We start from the raw sequence: 20149 nt of genomic DNA on the forward strand, positions 1-20149 counted from the left end.
ACCATTAGGACTTTAAAGTCAGTGAATTCTTCTGGCTCTTGCCAAACCCCTTGAAGACACTCTAGATAAGAAGCAGCTTTTGATAGCCTGCAACTACATAGCCCTTATCAGTCCCCTCTAAACACCAGTCAGATTTTCTGCACCGCTTTGGTCTGGCAAGGCTCAGATCTGGATATAGTATTTTAGTCACACCACAAGCTTGATATCATGAGTCTGCAGAGGAATCGAAGACCACACTGTCTAATTGCAACCTCATCCAACCACTAAATAGTGTTCTGTGGAGCAAAAGCCTATCTTTAGTCCTTCCCAAAAAACACTGGGCCTCTGCCAGTAGGGGAAAATACTGGGAACACAAACAGAACTGAAGAACAAAAAATGGCAGGACTGAGAGGAGATATTTTCCAATAGACAGCCTGTAATTTGCCATGGATGTGGTAATTTAGCCAAAATAATTGAATTCTATGTGTTTCCAAAGGGTTTCTGTTAATTTTGTTGGTGCACTTGGGATGGATGGTTGGTAATATGATATGAAATCTTTCATCTTGGGTTTGCTGCTCTGAGAACCACACCAATCATTGTTGATCATAAGCATCACCCAATCATAAACATCATAGTTGTTCCCCTCGGGTGGCTTTTTTGGTGGTATACGTGAAATACATGAAGGCTTCTCATTCCCCAAGTGGAGGAGCATGCTCCCCACATCCAAGAACACCATTACCGACTGGTAATCTCATCGGACTTCAACTTAACCCGGCAGCTCTTTGAGAGTCTTAGTCAGAATGGATGTCGGCCAGCTCATGCATTCAAGGGGTTTGAATGGCAGACTTTCTGCTGAGTGGACAGACAGCTTCCCAACTTCTTCTCAAGGAAAAATAGGAAACAAAGACATCACAGTTGTCTGAAAATATTTCATAGGTGGAAAAATGGAAAATAAGGCTGGAAGAGAGCTTTAGGAGGCATTTCATCCTTTCCCTGCCCCAAGGCAAGATCAGTTAGACCTGGTCAACTTGTTACAGACATTGTCTAGTCTCTTTTTAAAAATCTCCTGTGATGGGCACTGCATGATTTGCCCCAGCTCAGCCACTGGTCTTTTTCCTAATGCCTGACTGAAATCTTTCTTCTTGCAGGGTCAGCCCTCCTCTTCTTGTCCCCAGGGAGATATAGAGAATGGTTTATTGCTTTCCTCAAGTAGTGCTTTTTCAGTGTGAGGTCAACTCAATGATGGGAAATGATTTGCCACACTCTCCCTGTCTGTATAAGGTGTTCCTAGACAACAGGCATGGTTGTACTACTGCTATGAGCAAATGTGATCAATACAGGAGCTCATTTATGTAAACTACATTAACTACTCCACTGGACACCGAAAATCACAGAAGTGGAGACTCTTTGACATACTTCACTTTTCCCTATGATCCTTCTCCCGTTTATCATCTTCATTTCACAGGTGATTTTGTTTATCCCACAAGGGCTTCTGAAATTGTTGCCTTACTGGCTAATGACCACAGCTGCTAACGACCACTTTCTCTCAAATTGTTTTCCTGTTGAGTATAATTAAGCTAAACTGGATGGTTGAAGAGAGAACTGCTCCCAGCCCCTGATTAGTTTGGAGCATGCTGCTCAGTCTCCCAAAGACCTGAAGAAGTACTTGTATGTCCACCAGTGCATCTGATTTTTCCAAGTTCTCATAGAGGTTGCGATGTCCCATAATAACATAACCTACCCTTAAAAAGTAGTCAATGGATAAATTGATCCTCTTCCAAATCCTCATTCCTTATCGAGGAGACCTAGAGTCCATGAAGTACATCTGTGGTGGGGTGTGCTGATGCCAAAGGGACACCAGGAATCAAAGCCTCAGCTAAGGTGCACTGCAAGGTACACTCACCTATGGTTTGGACAAGCCAGTGATGCTGGGAGTTGTTTCAAGAAGGCAGAGAAGAGCGTGGGTAGAGGTTGTGAGCTGCCCACAGGGAGTGCAGAGAGCTGTGAGACTGGAGATTGGAGATGGAGACCAAGGAAAGGTGGGATGAACAGAGAAGTGAGAACTCAGCAAGAAAAATATCTTTTTAAAGCAAAATAGTCCCCTGCTTCCCTAGGAATGCTGCTTCTTGTTCATCCACTGCTCTGCCCTGTTTTGTACCCCTGCACAGCCAAGGGCTGGCTCCCCGTTACGGTTTGGGTGCTTCACTGCCCTTTCCAATTACTGCGCCACGTCCCCCTCCCAACCCAGCATGGCTACAGATCTTGGCCTGAGAACTTCACAGGTGTTCAAATGAAAAATAAAAACCACCCTGAGGCTGGAAAAGCCCAGACATGCCTCGCTGAAAGGAGTGCAATTGCTCACCTTAAGTGACTTTCTCTGCTGTGAGCAAAAGGAGAATCAAGGCCAATCTCTCAGCCTGGTGCATCCCTCAGAGATGTTAACTGCCTTTCTCTTGTCTCCATTGATTCCGGCTGTAGCAGCGGACTCTATTGTTCTCTGGGCTGAGACATGCTGGCTATTTAAATAAAACAACTTGTTATCTGCGACTTCCTACTCTGTAACCGACTGGTAATTTGGAGTTGCTGTTAGAACATACCGTCCTCACAATCACTTCCCTCCTGCTGGGACATCTTTTCCTGTGTTTACCCATGTCCTTTAAATAATACTTAGAGCCAAGTGTCCATGCCGTGAGAGAAACACATATTTTAATGGTTTATCTTCTGTAAAGCTAGGAGCACACAGCAGAAAAGAGAGGGATCATTAAACTACAGTGATATGCCTACATATCCGGCTTTGAATCTACGAGGACATTAAAGAAAGTAATTTTGATAAGAACACTCTCAAACTGAGAAATTTTTCTTCATTCTGTTTTGAGGAAGGGCTGCAGAACCAAACTTGGTGAGCAGGACTATGGGATGCAGGGTATCTGTGCAGCATCATCTGGGTACGCAGTGAGGCCTTGAAATGTCTGAAAAGACCCTAATGTGACGCACCCACAGATTGAACCATACATCTGGAGAGCAGATAAGGATATTCAGGGATGATGGGGTTCTGGGGTAGATTCTGATATTGGTGGAGCCATTACCTGCATTCCTTCAACACATAAGATCTCCCTTCCCACCTCTACCACATTTTACGGTCTCGATGAAGAAAGACCACCTTCATTTCTTTCTGACATGAGTCAGAAGTATCAACAGGTTTAGCACACCACAAAAACCTTCCGTCCTGTTGAAAGCCTGTCTGCAAATAGACACAGGGCAATAAGCTATAAAAAATCTGTGCTATTAGGGCACATATACGGGGACTTTTGCCTCACGCTTAGCCTGCGCTCCAGCTCTTGTACTATGCACAGAAATACCTGAAAGGAACAGCCGCTGCCCTTGGAAATTCCCTGCATGGGAGAACTGGAGCAGGTGGTTTTGCACAGACATTGGATCTATGCAAAGTCACTTTGATCCTTGTGTGAATACAAATGAAAGAGTGGCCAAACACACTGTTTTTATTTCTGCCTTGTTAGAAAGGTGCGGGGGAAAGCAGAAAAAAACTGTTCTTACAGTGTTGGAAACAGAAACGTTTCACACTGCACTATGTATTGCAGTCACAGAGCTGCACAAATGTGGGCAGTTTGTTGATTTCCTTAGCCTGAGCCTATAAGTGCATACGAAATTGTACTTTGAAGCCAGCAGTAATGTAATGCTCGATACAACTTACGCCAAAGATGGAGCTTAATATGACATGGATCATAGAGTAAAATAGCAATGTGGGGAGATTAAGTGGCTTTTTTTTTTCAAAAGTGACACTATATAAAATTAAAGCTGAAACGTAATTTATCCCTTTACAGGAAAAGTAAGGAACTGCAGACTGTACAATGACAAAACTAAATTGCCTTTGCCTGTGACTGCATCAAGTGCTGTTACAGAGTTTTTGTTAATGATGGGCTATGACTGGAACCACATGACAGTTGCTACTGTTTTAACAGTTTGTAGAGGCAAACGCACACTTCACGGTGGTGTCTGATAACCATCATGCTGTAATTCCAAATGGGACTTGCTTTTTTCCTTGTGCTTTGCCCCTTTCCAGGGGACTATTTTTGTTTCATTTCCCAATTTCAGCAACTCCATTCTGATCTTGGCTCTCCATCAGCCATGCTGAGGGCTCCGGGCTTGAGAAGTTGTGAAGTAATTCTATATCCTCCAAGGCTTCAGAGAGGAAACAGTCACAGATTTATTGGGCTTTAAGGGAGTTTTGGGGGGAAACCAGATGAAGGCATCCTGCATCCTGGCTTAGATTCAGAAGAAAGTCAATATGTGTTATTACACATTAAAGATGTCCCTTAGAAAAGCTATTTTGGAATAAAAGAAGGATGGAGACTTGGAAAAAAGTTAATAAGAAAATGCACTCTTATGTGTAAAATTCAGTATACAACATATCTGAGGGTAGAGAGCTTTCAGTGTCTTCTGATCACATGCACTTTTATTATGAAACTGTGATCTCTATTTAAAAGTGTCTATTTTTCAAATTGTTCAGCCCAAGGTTATTTCTAACCTCAAATAAAGAAGAGATGATCTTTAAATCAATGAGTATTTCAGCAGGAGGTAGTTGTGTTCCTATATTATATTTCAGTGAAAAGAAATTGACTTGCCCCGTAATCTGGGGCGAGCACAGTGCTGCCTATCACCATGGCCAAAGCAAGATGCCATAGCTGCCACGATGGTGCACCGCTTCCATGCTGTGCAAGTGTCCAGCACGAGGTCAACCACTGCAGAAGCCAGGAATCCAGCATGCTTGGAGGGGGGCGGGGGGGAGTAATTCCGTCTCATCTGGTTTATGCATTGATGGCCCCTGTTTTTTGTGGTTCATCTGGTTTTCATTCATTTTCCCCAGGTGCCCTGACCGAACTTGTCAATGGCTGTTTAGGAAAAGTGTAAGAAAGTTTCAAGAGATATCTCAGAGACAGATCTTCAGACCTTCCATTGTGTCATTTCTCACTGTGATGACCCTCGTTGCTCCTCTTTTCCTTCATGGTTCAATAGTAAATTGAGCTATTAGTGTTTGATTCGTGTTGTCTTCTGAAGGAGAGGGAAACTATGTGCATGTAGGAAGAGCTAACCCCTTCTATAACGAGAACTAGCCACGTTTCTTTGGCATGTTTTACCTGCCTTCACAGCTCCTGCTTACCCAGAGCTATCTCTTAGTTCCTGAGAGGTAGTTTGTTGATCAGGGATTCAAATAAAAAGTGCAGAAAACCAGTACAAATCTTTTGCAAAGCTGTGTATGAGGTTCTTCCTGATTTAACCAGGATAACCAACATCACAAACTCTTGGTTTTGAGCAGAAAAGGAGAAGGGAATGGGAGAAAGGAGAGAATATTTTGGGGTGAAGAGCACAACTGCGGAAAGGGAGAAGGGACACAAGATATCAAACGACTCTTTGCCTCTCAGTGATGGAGACCAGCCATGCCGTAAACCCTGGCAGGAGAAACTACACGGTGAGGGTATAATTACTCTGATAACTGAAGTAATAACTGCTAGAAAGTACCTCATTCAAAACTTGCAATTAGCAGGGTGACCTGTTCTTGCTGTGGAGGAGGTGGTCCTCGTTGACTCAAGGTTCTGGGATGTTCTCTGTCTGCAATCTTTATTGGCTTTTTCATGCAAGAACCAAGGTCCCGTGGAAGGCAGAAGTGAGTCCATGTATGAGCATCGTTGATGATAATTTCAGCAGCTCCTCACAGTTGTAACTACTGCCCATGAAATGGGAAGACTGAAACTTTAGGTGATCTTTGCACCTAAAGTGCAACCAAAATCCTGGAGAAACAGTTAGATGCAGATTACTTTTCTGGAGGACTGACCAGGCAGCTAATCTAAAATGCTGTTGCACTCTGGTATGTTCCCAGGTAAACAAGACTTCTTCATATGGAGGAGGTCTGGTTCTGGTCCTTTTTTCAAATTGAGGTAAATGGAATTGCAAGTCTTGAAAACTATGGCAAAAAGTGTGATAGCACAGTGCAGGAGCCCAGCTGACATTGTCAGATGGCAAGCTTTTCGCCTGTGCTCACAAGCTTGTCTACCAGTATAGTCACATATAGTCAGCAAAAATTAGATGCTATTTAAAGGAATAAATCTGAAATTTAATCACAGAAATAAGTCATACTACTTCTTGAATGAGATTAATTTCACCTAACTTTAAGTGTAGACTGCATGGCAAGTTGCCCTTGGCTCCTCTTATGGAATGAAAAAGGCTTTTCTAGGACAAGATTCATTTTGCTAGAAAGTACCAGATAAAGTTAAATGTCCTATTTTTCTCCATGGACCATAAAATAAGCTGAGGGAGACTAACTATAGAGGAGTTAAGTCAGAAGGATTTGTCTGAATAAGGATCTCTGAGATGGTTCCTGGGACAGACATACCAGCAAAATTTACAACTTTAAAGGTTCATAAGTTTCTATTAAATTATGAAAAGCTTACAGTTGGGCACCAAAGATTGTAAAGTTGGCTTAGAAGAAATAACTTCTTGAAACTGAAGGGTTTGCCTTACTCTGCAAATGTGAGAGTTAGGGTTATACTGAAAAACCTGATCTCATTACATGTTTCCAAGAGCTGTGGGTCTGAATCCTCCTGTCCTCTCAAACACTGTGAGTCATGATTACATCCTCAGAGGCAGTTACATTTTGCTGGACTTGTCTAAACCCATCTGAAGTAATGGAGCTGCAAAAATGTCAGCAAGGACCAAATCTGGACGTCATGAGGTTGCACGTAATGAAGAGTGTTTGGCCTCCTTCACTGGCCATGATGAGGCAAAACAGGGAAAGAATCCAGCAGGGAGTTGGCAGGGCTGCCAGGATAGGGAAAAAATGTGTAAATGTAAAGCATTTGCTACAAAATGTAGGGAAAGACGATGAACGTGGAGTCCCAGGAGGGTGTCCTGATAGTTGCTGTTTGGAGCAGAGCTGGGTTTTGCATTAGCAGATCTTCCCTGCATGCATCTCAGCGGACTTTGCTTTACTCAGAAGAATGTGTGAAGACTGATCTGCAGCATCCTGATACCCTTGTCCAGATGTGAAAATGTCTCTCTATGCTTTCAAAAACATCCAGTCATGCCTACAAAATGTGTGGCAGTGCTTAACAGCTGAGCAGTTTCCTGCGGTGTCTTCCAAGATCATCTCATTGTTTTCTGTCCATCTATACCCCTGTTGCTTCTTGTCCTGCTTATTTTATACATTTTTTGGCAGTGGGGACATTCTTTTGGTTATATGTTTGCAGAGTGCTGTGCACTTCAGGGCTCTCAAGGGTTCACTGCAACTGTAATACTATGTTTTGTTAACTTGGGACAACCTGCCGTGTTCCCTGGTGCAATCTGAGGAGCTTGGAGAATAAGTGGAAGTCATTCTGCAGAAAATGTATCATTTTACAGTTACAGGACTCTGCAAGCCCCAGCATGACATTTCCACACCGTTTGGAAACTTGTACGCTGAAGCTCTGCCTATACCAGTAAAGGAAATGACGCTGGGAACGTCCCTGGCCACGGGACCAGCTGCCTGCCGGGACCAGCTCCTGGAGCGCTCTATCTCCCCAGCCTTGCTGAGGCATTGCCTGGAAGAGTTTTAGTTGGCACAAGGCGAAAGTCTGTAAAGGACCATTTCATTGACTTTACGGGGTGGGTGATTGCATTCCATTTAAACTACTAGTATGGGCACAGTCATGGGTCAGAGCGAAGGGTCCTGTCTGCAAGGTGGTTTGAATAGAAAGTCATGGGAGCCTTTTTGCCACCATTTCTGCATCTGTACCAACAGAGAGCTTGATCATGCTAGGCACATTAGGCTTCTTGAGTGGTGAGGACTCTATTCATAGGTCAGTGAAACTCAGTTGCTTTCAGGTACCTCATTGACAGAACAACCAGGAGAACCACCTGCTCATAATCGATGTGTCACGTAAACCTTGCATCGTGTCCAACCATTGACTTCATTGCTTTTCCAATGTGCATGACTGACCTTCCAAATAACAGTGGTATGAAGTCAATACAGTGCGGTATGAACCAATTTACCAGCTATCGCTTGACATGATCACCACTTTATCTGTTAAAATTGTCAGCTCTCATAGACTATACACTCCTTAATTCAGGTGTTTGCCTATTTAGGCAAGTAACTGCTTTTGCATAACTTCTAGAAATTTAAGGAAATTTTTGATTAGAAAAGACTACAGTGGCATTTTTACAATATTTATTCACATGAAAAGTTTTTTAAAGTTTCGTTTTTTCTTTAAACAAACCATCTGCTTACAAGCCAATGATTCAAAGTTTAGCTCTGTTTCTAGAGATTCATGATCATTGGATATCTCTTGAGTTCTTTTCCCTGAGGATTTATGGTTATGGCTGAACTCTTTTCAGTGCTGAAATAATCCTCCTCAGTGCATGAGGAAAGTATAACATTAGATGCAGTTAGTTTATTATGCCCATGGAGAGTTTTGTGGGTGAATTGGCTGTATTCAGTAACAAAAGCAAGAATCAGAAAGTATATGCCAGTTTCCTTCCACGAGTAAGAATTTTGGAGGAGAATAATGATTCAGGTCACTGCCAGTTTATGAGAAGGGATTTGGGATGAGCTGATATTTTGAAGCTGATCTTTGTGACTGGGCACACTTTGTGCCCCTTTTCTGTTTATTCTGTGCAGCTTTCAGGGACTGATAGCCATTTGCTTGGAAGGTACCTGCAGAAAAGTCCTCTGGGATGTGCAGTCACAAGATTATTTCTAGATATCATTTCCCAGAGAGCATCACTGCAGCTGACACTGGCTTAGGTCTCATAATACATGGGGAGACTGAAAGAGCAGGAATCAAAACACCAGTCTGTGCACCATGAGATATTCATGGCCTGATTCATCTGAGAAATCCATTTTATTAGGCAATACCTAGAGTAACTGTCCAAGCTCAGGTATCTAATTTCTTATTTGAAAGAAAAAGAAAGACACTTTGAAAGACACTGGTTCCAGAAGACATTTAATCTGAGGAAACTGTGCCTTTGTGCCCTTTGGATTGTTTTGTACTTATTGCTTTCTTTTAAGATGCACTGAGACTTCAGAAGTGTTAATCTAGTCAAGAGCTAAACAGAAACTTTTTTTCACTGGCATAAAACTTGTCTTTCTCACCAAGGTCAGGATTGAAGCTGGAAGACATTTTTCTTTTGATTTATATTATTTAGCCTAACAAATGTGGATCTAGATCAAGCAAAATGATTTAAACCTTACATATTGGCAGGAAAACCCGAAAATATCTTTTGACTCTACCTGACACAAATTTTCCATGCAGGTTCTTCAATTTGGTAAGGAAACTAGGACTACCCCATAATTAATGCCTTTCTACTGAGAGCTACACAAGTGTGGCTTCAACCTATGTCCTGTCTGGCTATGTCGGTGAAAAAGGCTATGTTCCAACTTCCATGTTTTCTTGTGTGCTTCCCTGCATTTTGTTGCATTCCACCATGTACCTATCATTGGCTTCACGATTTAGCTGAAAAAATAAATATTTCTCAAAAAAATCTGTCAGCGCTGCTAAAAGAGCAGCTTGTCACAGCAGCACTGTGCTGAGCTGCCAAGCTGAAACTGTCCTTTGGAAAAATTAGTTTCCCATGGAAAATAAGCATCAGCTTCCCTTAAAATATACAGACCTGGGACAAAACACTTCTTGGTTCAGACTTGTTTAGCCTGAAGTTATGGCAGCATGTAACTTTTACAGAGAAACCTCCGATGATTGGTCTTTGCTGTGTACATCAAGGTTGGTTTTAGTTTAATTGATTATTTATTTATGGGGTAGGCAGACTTGAGTATTTTTCATTTATGCTTAGGTAGCTGAGGTTGCAAAATCGGATAGTACAGGTATTGAAAAAACAATGAAAAATGCACAGCCCAGGCTCAACAATTCTTTTCTATACAATATTCACCAGCATCTAACAGAAACAGCTGTTTGTCACAGCTGGATCAGTGTCCTTTGGGGTTTTGTGTCCTCCCCTTGCCACAGCACAGGCGTATTGTTGAGCCTGGTGACCTGGAGGACATTCCCCGGCACCCATGACACTAGTCACGGTTTCCCAGGAGTTCCCTCTGCCTCCAAATTACAAATTATTGTGGCAGTTGCCGCAGCCCTTCAGCAGGGCTTTCAAGAAACACAAGAAGCAAAAAAGCAACAGAAATGCAACAAAAGCAAAAAAAGCAAATCCCACACCGGAGACAGCACAAAATGCTGCCTCAGCCTTCATATATCATAGCAACCCTAATATAGTCCTGGCGATGAGCCGCTCTCCGCATAAATGCTGGGCATGGCTTGGCAAGTTGTGGGTCAGGAATGCACTTGGTGCACTCCAGCAGCCAAGGAGAGTTCAGTCCTCAGGCAAGGACTGGAGCTACTCCAGAGCAAAACTGCCTCAAACACAGAGAAGTGTAGGTGTCGAGTCCTTGGCACCAAATGGTCAAATCCACTCCTTGCAGGGGCAAAGCAATTGTTAATGCAAGCCTTAAAACTCATGGACGCTACTATCAGCTGTTACTGTTGGGCAGCCTGGGACAAGTCACATCATCTTCCTTCGCCACAGCTTCTCTGTCTTATAAGCATAGGTAATGGGGCTCACAGTCTTCTTTAAAGCAGCTTGTGATTTTCAGATAATAGTAACAATTATGACAATGATTGTCATCATTTTGATCATCATATAATGATCACCATGCCCACATGGCCAGGAGATTGAAAAGATTTTTTTCTATTCTCCTTTTCCTTTTCCTTTTCCTTTTCCTTTCCCTTTTCCTTTTCCTTTCCCTTTCCCTTTCCCTTTCCCTTTCCCTTTCCCTTTCCCTTTCCCTTTCCCTTTCCCTTCTCCTTCTCCTTCTCCTTCCCCTTCCCCTTCCCCTTCCCCTTCCCCTTCCCCTTCTCCTTCTCCTTCTCCTTCTCCTTCTCCTTCTCCTTCTCCTTCTCCTTTCCCTTTCCCTTTCCCTTCTCCTTCTCCTTCTCCTTCTCCTTCTCCTTCTCCTTCTCCTTCTCCTTCTCCTTCTCCTTCTCCTTCTTCTCCTTTTCTTTCTCCTTCTTTTCCTTTTCCTTCTCCTTTTTCTTTTCCTTTTCCCTACCCTCTGGCTATAGTAGGTAGAAAAGCCAAAAAGCTGCTGTCTTTGAAACACCACTCTACACTTAAGAGGAAGAAAACACAACAAATGAGAACCCAGCAACCATATTCCACATCTTGCAAAAGTACAGCTTAAAGAAAAATATTTGCAGCCAGAAAGTGAAATATTCAAATCCTGAGCACCGACAGTAACAATTTACTTACTTATGTTTAAAGGTTTTTAATAGGGCTTACTGGACAACTTCAGATTTCTTTCTATACGAAAACATCAAATTGTTGAAGTTTTTAATGGGAAAGTACATGTTTCTACAATGATGGATTTTTGGATCAGAGGGAAAAGGGACTTTCACCTGTCCTAGAACAGTATGAGATACATACCGTCACACAGTAGCCTAGCAATTAAGCATCCATGTAAGATGTAGCAACCTCTATTCAAGTCTGCTTTGCCTAATTTAGTCCAGGCTCTTGATCACAACCTCCAATTCTATGTTGAGAGCCCTGTTTATGGGCTTTGGAAGCATTTTCACTCTTGGCCAGTGAACATTTGGTTACTTATATGACAAGCAGAATAGCTCACCCATTGCAGACTCCTAGTGACAAGGTAGTTAGGAAGACGACTGGAAAGGTGGGATTAGTTTATACACCTTTGGTCAAATCAGGCAGACTTTGTGCGCTGGGATCCTATATCTCATCACAGTACTCTTATGCCAAGATAAGGCTTATTGTCCAGATAAGGTACTGCTTTTCGCTGCTCCGAAAGATCTCTTGTTCGTTCTGGTGTGGAGCGTTTTCTATTAAATGGCAAAATCTTGCTAGGATATAAAAATCTCCCTTGGTCAATGACTCACTGTAAGTCATAGAATCATAGAACGTCTTGAGTTGGAAGGGTCTCTTAAGGATCATTGAGTCCAGCTCCCTGACTCAACATACACACATTTGTCTTCAAATACCAGGGTGCTCTTAGTACCATGCTGGTATAGGCTCAGAAGAAACTATTGCCTGTGAGTGGTGTGTTCACATGTGATTTAGGGTATTCTCCATTGAATCAGCCCAGCAGAACCCACATAGCACAAACCTTCCTTCAGAAATTGGGTCCTTGCCCTCGTGCTCACACGGCATGCAAAAGCACAGAGCGCATGCAGAACAGTCTCAGTTTGCTTTTTTCCTAGAGTCCTAAAAAGCCTGCTATAAAACATGGCAGAGGTAGTTACAGGCAAATGACAAAACAGGCTAAAATAAAGTACAGGCTGAGATTTTAACATTTAAAAAAACACATGCTAAGCCAAAACAGATGTTACCTGACATCTAATTTCTCCTGGTATCTATCTGGTGCTCTACATCTGTGACTGATGGAAGCTGGAAATGAGAAGAGCAGCTGGCTTTGCACCATTTGAAGGTCTCTTTGGAATTAATAGGTTGCACAGTCCAACCTGGAAAAATGGGAGACGGGAAAATTGGTTCAGTCAAAGACAGGGTTGGTTGAAGTATGCACCCAACGTCTAAGTCTGTATCTACGGGTAGGAATGTGTTTGACTCAGATGGAGGAGCCTAATAAGAGGGTGTGGATACCTAGACTGTTTGTCGCAGAAGAGATAAATTCCGTCTTGCTTCCCAGCTTGGGAGGTCACTGACACCACAAAGACCAGGATGGTAAGAAGACCTTCCCCTCTGTGCTAATGGTAAGTGGCTGTTCAGGGAGAGGGGAGATGGACAGTCAAGCCCTCTCTCTGTGGGACAAGCAACCACTTCTTCCATCTTCTTCCATCCTTCTCTGGTGCAACAAGACAAAAATAGAGGAGAAGCATTACTGCACTGAGACCAGCCAGAAACTCCTGTGTAGGAGAGTGCACAGACCTAAGTCTATGGCATTTACATGTAGTAGACTTATTTAAAAAAGCCCAAAACCAACTTCACAGACTGAAGTTAATGTTCCATGGTGAGATCTAAAGGCTTCCTCCTAAATTCTGGGAAAGTTCATTGAGATCCAAGCATGGTGACTCAGATTCACCTCTAGCAGTAAGATGAACCGTACTGCAATATTCCCCAACACATATTCTCAACACTATTGAATAAATAAATCATCTTGATCCACTTCTAATTGAATGTATATTTTTCACGTTTTTGAAATGGTTCTAATTTCATTCCACACATTTTTTACTTTACAAACTCTGGCCAGTTGTGTATATTAAACTTTATACTGAAAATACTGAGCTGAACCTTTCTTCACAAAGCAAACCCCAGCATTGTGAGCTGGAGGAAATGGGTTTATTTCTTGCTTATCAGTGTCCAGAAGGTTACTGCAAAGAGGGTGTCTTTTTTTTCTATATTTGTGGATATGGTCATACAAAGAAGGGAGGAAAACCAAAGGCTAAGGAGCTGAATGGGCCTTGAGAAAGCCTAGCCTCTAGCCTTGCTTCATCCTCCATTTCCCATAGGGCAAATCCTCAACCTCTTATTTCTGCAGTAATCTTAGTGATAAGCAAGGACAGCTATTTTGGAGACCTGTGAAGTGGTTTGAGGTACCCACATGGGAAGTAGTTGAAAAATGCCACCTTGTTGCACTCATTTCATGTTTTCATGCTGGTTGTGGCACTGTTTTTTTCCAGCTGGAGGAAGAAACTCAAATGCGATTACACAGTTTTACACCAAAATAGTAATGGATCTTTCTGTCTGTGAAAACGCAAAGTGCTACACAGATGATAAGGGAGAAATCCCGTGTCCAGTGAAGTGTGTGGCAGTTTGCCAGAGTCACTTCTTTTCAAAAGCAATGAAGAAAACATTTTTTGTTTTATTTTACAAAAGCAGCCTGAGGAATTTGGAATAGAGGGACCTGTGCCAAAATTAGAGGCTCTATTGAAAGAGTTCCTATGGCCCAAATCCTGGTCTGGTGTATATATAAACGTGTTCTGGTACAATAATACCGATAATACGAATAACCATAATACAAAGAGATGTCAGTTCCCATTAGCTGTTATAGATACCATTCTTCCATCCCATGTGCAAACATACAATTTGACAGCCCTTTACCACACAATTCCCTCTTGTGAGAGCAAGAACTAAAACCTCAGAAAAAAACAGAAACAGACATGTACAGGCAGTATAACTGTGTGGTTACGTCTATTAAAGCCCTTTCCAAGGTTCCTCACCACTATCAGGTTTTTTTCATTGTTTGTTTCCTTTAAATTAATTATTTTGAACAACAACAGAGAAAATATTTAAATATTGATATATTTGGGCCTGCCGACTCAGAGGAAGAAAGCTGTGTGAAAATGGTAGAAAATTGTTCCAAACTACCCATTGATTGCATGTGATCCTCAGCCATCCCTTACACACCCCACACACCCACTGAGGTTGGAGGTGATCACTCCTCAAGGGCAGCCATTTTGCACAGTATTTTTTTCGTTTTCTGTTGTTCCTAGAATTTGCATTCATGCTCGGGGAGGGTGCGTGTGTGATAAGTTTCTCTGAAGTGCTTTAGCAGTGTCGCACAGGTTGTAGGACATCTCCAGAACAAACCACAAAAAAAGGTTAGCTGCTGAGAACAGAGCATGGAAAGGGATCGCAGGAGGTATATGGATTTTTTAAAAATACATAACATTTCCTCTGCTCTAAAGTCAAAGAAACTGAAGAGGAGCATGTAAAAACGGGGATTTGTGGGCATTTGTATTCTTGTGAGAATTATGTATTTTACATCCATGGGATTTACTTTCCTAAATTTCTATGCCCTTTAGAAAAGTATTCTTTAATTTCCTACCTCAGCTTTTACAGGCTAGCAATTCCAGCCTTTCTCTTGAGCATGGTACCAGTTACTGTAGACTGTGGAAATGAATTAAGCTCCTTTTGGAGACTCATGTGTAACTGTCAGGGTCAGTCTAGTCCATAGCCCGTTCCCTGCAGCAGCCATGCCAGTGGTTCCGGGTGAGCTCCTTTCCCTGGGGATGAGTCCTGCCCACTTGTACCATTGCTCTGAGGACAAATACAATCATCCTGACATCACACATGCCAAGCACTGGATTACTGAAATTCCGGGTGGGATTCACCAGACTGCTGGGTGGGATTTGGTGCACAGATTTGAGCTCTAAAATTAAGTGTCAAAGCATGGACCAGAAGCATAAGTCACAGGCGCATGGCACCATGTTAGATGCTCTTGCTGTCTCATGTGACTGCCTTTGGAGCACGTGTCTCCATGGCCTGTGTCATACCTGCCAGCCCTGGGCAGCTGTCTGATGCTCTGTGGCATCTGAAATGTCACTAAACGCCTGTAGCTCTTCATTAGTTACAATGGGAGATTAGAAAAACTTCCATGTAGATATCCATATATGGGTACCTAGTTCATTTTTTTCTTAATTTTCAAGCTAAGTCCCACTCCTGATGGAAAAGCTGGGGTAAGGGATCAGTTCTTGATTCTGTTGGGCTTTTACTGACCCAGTTTGGATCTGGGATAACAACCAAATGGGCACGACAGAGGGGATGGTAACTTGCAGCAAGAGGAGAGAGAGGGGGCGGGTGGCTGTGGATAAGAGCAGAAAGGCATTTCTTTAACTGATTCCGCTGCTGGAGAATTCAGCAAATGCGGCTTCACCCCCAAGGAATTTAGCAGGCGCCTGGGTTCGCTCCAGAGCTGGATCCAACTCCGCTGCGGTGCAAGGACCATTCAGCTATCTCAGCACTGTGTACTTTGCTCCACGTACAGGACCCTTGACAACTAGCAGAAACACAGCGACCTCTGATATCCCTTCCTTTGCAATTAAAAGATTTCTTTTAGTGTGTTATCTGCTACCTGGGACCTTTCTCATTCATTTATTTGCCTTTAAGTGGCTGTCTCCACCACTGTGTCTGCTCTGCCTGACATATCCCTAATCTTTTTTCCGAGGAGTGGAACTTCCTGGCTTGCTTTAAAAACTAGATATGCGTCTATATGCATAAATCTCTAAGTCTCAATAATTTGACTGCTCGGTTATCTCTAGGATTGCCATTTTCATTTTGCTTGGCACAAGAAATGCAGAACAGTGTTACTAAAGCAGACAAGCTTTAGTCCTCAAATATTGCAATAGCTTTTAGCTTCTGATCAACTGAAGAAAAACGTGGAAGTCTTTTAGCCTGTCTTGTTACCTGATACACACCTTTCTGGCCCCAGCTGTGCCTTTGGAAGTGGTTCCCATTCCTTTTCTTTATCTCTGCATGTTTGCCATGCCCTGGCTTCTTCCAGTAAATTGGAGCATGCAGATATGGCCTATGTCATTTCAAGAAGATCATCTGTCTTAGCTGAGCAAAGTAATCGAAAAGGCTGGATCAGCTACCTTGGCTAATTTTCCTGGTGGTGGTGAACAGAGCTTTCACATGAACAGCTCTGCAAATGGGGCTGGGAGATTATCCCTGACTGGAAGAAGCTGCTATGAAAGAAGACATTTTCTAGCAGCATAGCTCATAGTCTGGTGTGCTTGCCAATAAAATGTAAATCAAAAAAACCCCTACGCTTGGAAGGGTATTGAACCCTGATATTTCCTATTCAGTAGAGGGAGATGAGTACCATCATACAATGCTGAGATAGGTGGAAATTACTATTTATTGGAAAATGTCTTTCGTTCCATTGATTATAGGAACTCTGTTAGACATAATATCAAGATTTTGATGGCTAAAGCTGGGTGAGATGTCTCCCATTCACTCTGTCACAATCTGAACTGATATTATGAGACCTCAATTATGTATGGCAGCACACTTGGGAGCAGCATGAAAGCAGACTGGTATACCCCCCAGTATGGATCCTCTGTATAATTACTACGGACATGGAAAGAATAGGTGAACAGAGTAGATTTTTCTTGCATAAACACACTTACTGTCAACTATATAATAGTTGTTATTTCTCCCCTCTTCTTAACAGCATCCTTGGTGAGCAGCAGGTGAGCTGAAGTGAGGTGGAAGGAGAGGCGTGGAAGGGGCTGCTACTCCTTCCCACATGGGCGAAAAGGGATGAGCTTGTGACCCCCCCTCTGCCCCACAACGGCCAGTACGGCTGAGCCAGTGCAGCTGGAGAGTTCGTCCAGATTTTTCTTCCCTGGATTCAGAACCAGAAAGAAGGACAAAAAAAAAGAGAAAAAAAACCTAAAAAAAAAAAACCCCAATCCATTAAAAATGAGGAGTCTGACTCCTCATGTCCCAGCTCTTCCCCGGGAGGTTCGGCTTACGCTGCCTCTCCCTCCTGGCCTGCCAAACTCCCGGGCTTGGGCTGTGCGTGGGCACGAAGTAGTATGCTATTCAAACAAACGAACGTATAATTTGAGGTGCCTGTGGCCTTGCTGTGTCCCAGCTAGATATATTAATAGGTCACAAGTTAAACCTGAGTGTCTGCTTGCTAACATTTTGAAAATAAAAGCCTATGTGCTAAGCGTTGTCAATAAGGTCACTCACACAAGGCATCTATTTAGTCTCAGAGTCAGCAAAGCCAGATCAGTGGTCTGGGGAGAAGAAACAGCTACTTGAACTTTATAGGTTAAGAAAATCCCCTGCTAAAGTGGATCATCGTTAATAAGTTTCCAGTTACATCCAAAGAAACGTCAACATCAATGTTTTGCGATCAGGATGGTGAGTAATTTTACCTACCCACATTTTTCTAGGCTTTGGTTTTACAAGGTGTTCCCGGATTGAAGCTCTGTTGTTCCTTCTCAAGTCCAGTTTGCAGATTTCAAGTGGAAAGCAGAATTTCTCTCTTCCACTCATTTCTTTTTATATCTAATCTACACTTAAAGAGGAGTCTCAAAGTCTCCCTTTCTTTTTAAGCAGCAAGTCATTGCTGACAACTGGGAACTGTAAACATGATCTTTTGAGCTCAGCTGACCCCTTTTTAAAGGACTGAACTGAACTGTGACTTCATATTAAAAGTGTGTAAAAATCAACCAGTCGTTCAGTCATTTTCTAATCTTGAGATTTCATGTGTGACGCTATAATAAAAGACAGTCTGAGGGACAGCCATCGCAACACTTGTCTGTCATATCTCATGGTTTTACTGAAATTAATTACGGCTTCTGGAGATGCAGATGACCAATATTATGACAGACATAATCAAAAACCTCACAGAGGACTGGCCAGAAAAATCACAGAGAATGAACAGAGCAGTGGGAAACAACATAAACAAGCCAGAGCCCAGACCTTGGTGGATTTATCTGGGATACCTACCACATGGGTTGGTTATTGTCCTTATTCTTTTCCTTGTTACTTATTTATCTCCATATAGCTGTGTGATACTTCATAAAAGAAATCAACTTTACATAAAGGGATATAGAGACTAGACACACAAAGCTGATGATTTCTTTTTGTTGGATTTACACAGACAATTAAGTCAAAGATGAAAATGTTTATTCACACCAATGAGCCAGTCTCAGCTTCCTGATGGACTCATCAAAGGGCAATAATTACTTTCCCTGAGACCTTTCAATCTGCTCCGTTCTTACAGCTGGAGGAGGAAATTGCTTTCCCCTCCTGGGAAAATTTAGAAGATTTTGATTGCTTCCTCCTATTCAGAGGGATCCTTGGGATGTATCATATTACCAGCTTCCAGTGCCTGCCACAAGGTCTCGCACAGAGAACACAGAGTGGCTTCCAGAATTTGGCCCAGGTACGGAGTCAGTCCTTCAGCCAGGATCAGTCACAACAGACTTGGACTGAATGCAGACATGGGCTTCTCCAAAACAGTCAAGAAAACCTGTTGAAGTACGGTGGACTTAGGTTTTGCGGGGGTTTTTTGCCCATCTCTGAGACGGGAAAAGCCTTTCATCTGCTCCAAGACAGAGAGCAAGTAGAAAGGGAGGAGAACAGCAGTTTCCCATGCAACCCCCAACTTGGGAAAGCAGGTGGAGTGGAGAAGCCACCTTTCAATTGTGTTTTAATGAACAAGTTGTTTTTTCTTCCGTGTCCTTTGATTAATGGGTGTTTTCCTTCAAAAGCTGACGTTTGTCTTTCATTACGCCCAGCATATGCTCTACTAGGCAGGACCGTTTTTCTACTCTAGATAAATAAACATGAAAATGAATTTATCTCGCAGAAGCATGTTCTCTTTCAAGTATGGCACAAGCCTGCCCTCTCCCCCAATAAATCTCTGGGTAAATGTGAACTCCTCAGCAAGCCCTCCCTCTTACATCAAATGGAGACATTTTGCAAGCTCCCATCTCCGCCCAGCTCAGGAAAGCTGCCGCTGACTCCAGGCATTTAGAAGGCAGTGATTTAACTGCCTTTAACTAGCTGAATTTGAGAGCTTTTTATCATGAAAAAGAAACTTTTCCAAACCAGAAAGAATCCAAGCCCTTTTCCCAGCTAGTGGTGGATAGCATTTTAACCCTCAAATTGTGGGGGTTATGTGAAACTACACTGCCTTCAGGCTCCTGCATGGGATCTACTCTTGGATGGAAGTTGGGTAGTATATTATGATGCCAGTTAAACTCTGCTTTGAGAAACAGCCTGTTCATTTGGTGCACAGGCCTGTGGATAAAGCTAGTTGAATCTTTAAATGCATTTTAGCTTCCTTCTAAACATAGTCCTATCTGTTGTTTGTATGTTATTGGTTCACAACCTGATCCTGCACATAGTTTCCTTGGTTTTAGACATGGCAAAACACGTCCAGAAATGACAATCTCTGAACCTCCTTGTCATTGTTCGCCTTAAACCAGTGAAATGTACACTGAAACCAAAGTATACTGGAGCTCTTTGCAGTTACTCACCTTCAGCACTCAAGAGATGTGTCTTTTGAACCAGTTCAGACAAAGAGAGAAAGCTGGATGATAGTCCTTCACATTTCTGGACAAATAATCACTCAACCTTATGTCAACGAAACTTTCACAATCTGTCAGTATTTCCACAAATACCACAAGTAGTTTAACCAAATAATGGCCCTGATTCATGAAAGTACTTAAGCATGTGCTTGACTCTAACTGCATGTTGGTGTCTCCTTGAAGTCAGTGACACCAAGGCGTATCTGTGATTATGTGCATGTTTAAGTGCCTTTGAGCGCTTAACTGATATCTTGAATAGGGCCAGTATTAGTCATTTGGTAACACCTGTCCTATTATAGGAGCATATT

The sequence above is a fragment of the Larus michahellis genome, chromosome 5 (genome assembly GCF_964199755.1).
Source record: "Larus michahellis chromosome 5, bLarMic1.1, whole genome shotgun sequence".
NCBI lineage: Eukaryota > Metazoa > Chordata > Aves > Charadriiformes > Laridae > Larus > Larus michahellis.